Here is a 2,597-nt window from a genome sequence, read left to right as displayed (position 1 = left end):
AGCTTTTAATCCAATTTGTATTCCTTATAATGTGTCTGAACTGGAACAAGATTTTAAAGCTGGGTTGCTGGAAACATGTCCTAGCTCTTCAGCTCTGCCTTTTTTTATCTTCAACTAAAGGACCCAGGCAAACGGAGGAAGAAGTCAGAGCTTTCATCAGCAGTGATGTTAATGTCTGTAAAGAAGAAAGTGTTCAAAGTGTACATGTATATTCAATGAATGATTACGCCAAAGTGTTTGTTTCTGTTAATACTGAAAAAGTGATGCCTACAGTTTCTAAAGAACTGGCAATTGAATTCCTTGAGGCTATTCCATTTAATGAAGAGCAAGCAGAAATGATCAACAAGAAAACTGTCTGTCAATCCCAGTCTCAATTTTGGTTTGAACAAAGGGCAGGAAGAATTACAGCTTCCTCATTTTACACTGTGTGCCACCTTAGAGAGAGAACAGACAGAAGAAACACTATTAAACATCTCATGAATTACTGTCCAATTGCTGAAGATGCCATGCTACGACAGTTGATATGGGGGCATGAAAAAGAAAAGCGAGCACTTAGTCTTTACATAAAAAAAAAAACAGAACAAAAATCATGAGAAGTTGTCAACAGAAAAAAGTGGACTCATTGTAAACACATTATGGCCCTTCTTGGGAGCCAGTCCTGACGGTATAAGGATTTGTGCTTGCTGCCAAAAGAAGTTAATTGAAGTTAAAAGCATGTATGCAAAACGAAATCTCCCTCCACATGTTGCAGCTGAGGAGAACCTCATGCTTGTGGATGGCAAGTAATAAATTAAAAAAGAAACCAAATGGAACTACCAAATCTAAGGACTGATGGGGATAACAGGGATTCATCGCTGTGATCTAGTTATTTATACCCTCAAAGGAATATTGATTGTAAACCTTAAGTTTGATAGTGATTTGTGGAATGAAATGCTCCAAAAGCTGAGAAACTTCTTCGTGGAGGATATAGTTCAGGAACTATTCCACCATGACATACTGAATTCATTATAGAGTGACTGCCGTTAGATGCTGATTGTAAAAGTGAAGGTGCTTAAATAGTGTTTTTTGTCTGTGCTGGATTAGATACCACATAATTTTATTGATCTGTCTCTGGATACGTTTAATACATGTTTCATTTACCATTTACATACACTAAGTCGCAATCACTTCCACGTCACAATAACTTGGTGTGCTTTTCTGCTCTCTGGACAAATGCGTCAGTCATTTGGCCAGTGGTGGTAGCAAATTACACAGAGCAGCACAAACACTAAGAATATTGTCTGCAATGGGTAGCATTTGAAGAAGGAAGTTCCCTTGTAGAATCCTTAAGACGTCCAATAGCACGTTCAATGTGGATCCGAACACTTGCAATAGTACGGGTAGATTTTACTGCCTTTTTTGAAAGTTGCTTTCCTGTGTAAGAGGAGAAAAAAAGGATTTTGAATGAAGTAAATGCCAATTCAAAAGGTACTGATAGTAAAGTACTTGCTTTTTTGGAAACCTTTTTTCCAAACAAAACCTATACTAAATTATTGGATGCGTGGCAGTGGCAAACCACTGCCTCACACCAGCTCTTTCTGAATTTTCTGGATCCACCCCTGTTATGTAAACAGGTTTGGAAGTTAGTAGAAACTACCTTTATCTTTGAGCAGTTCAACTTAACCCTATAATATAAAAAATATTCCTAAGAAACTTCTGTTTAGTTAGAAAGATCCTTTTTACGAGCAACAAGTTATTGATACTGTTATATCTGTTTTTTTTTGTTACTTTGTCCAGGGAGACCTTCTCTTTGATCTTAGCATACCCTCTTCCACCCCTACCCCATTAGCTCCCTTTATTGGAAAGGTACCTTTGCAAAGTGGTGGGATATTAACTGCAACTTTCTTTCTTGTAAGCAGATCTCTGATGTTGAACCCCTTGTCGGCCATAACAGAATCCCCCTCTTCAAGTTTGTCCAGTAGACCACTTCTTTCTGTGATGTATCTGTCACTGACATTTGCAGTCCATAGTTTAGAAACAAAGGAGAAGTAACCTGTTGGAGTGATTCCCACCAGTGCTTTCATGGTATTGTCCTGTTTATAGTTACTCCATGTAGCTCTCTGGGCACTAGGAGATGTTGGCTTTTGCAAAAATATCTCCGTGCAATCTATTATTATTCGAGTGCTTGGAACTTTATTAAAAGAACTTGGCAACTTTTTCTTAATTTCTTCCTTACAAGGCCATTTAAGAAGAATAAAACCACACCACATTTTGAGAATGAAACCTGTTTGTACAACTGACACATACACTGTATGCTATTTAAAATTTATAGGAACTTAACCAATGGAGGAGTGGTTGATATATTCTATACATAACTGTGAAAACAAAATGTTGTCCGCATAAGTATATATTGAAGAGTTACCTGGAACCAATTTCTATAAATACATGTTGCACTGTGCCTATAATTGGTCCTTATGCGAAGTGTACAATATTTCATACTTATGAACTTTTTCTTTGAGCTGCTGCAGTGCTCTGGTGAGCTTTTTAATTCCCTAAATCTTTTTCCTCATTTTCCTCTGTGCAAGCAACGTTTATGCAGCGTGGAGGTTTGTGTTTCA

At 37.5% G+C, this 2,597-nt stretch overlaps 1 pseudogene; it reads right to left on the bottom strand.

Moving 5' to 3' along the window:
- Nucleotides 1–1,221: 1,221 nt before the first annotated feature.
- Nucleotides 1,222–2,249, bottom strand: LOC140931762 (uncharacterized; annotated as a pseudogene).
- Between the last annotated feature and the right edge of the window lie 348 nt (nt 2,250–2,597).

This window comes from Porites lutea, chromosome 3, assembly GCF_958299795.1.
Source record: "Porites lutea chromosome 3, jaPorLute2.1, whole genome shotgun sequence".
Taxonomy (NCBI): Eukaryota; Metazoa; Cnidaria; class Anthozoa; order Scleractinia; family Poritidae; genus Porites; species Porites lutea.
This window is presented reverse-complemented; position numbering and strand designations above follow the sequence as displayed.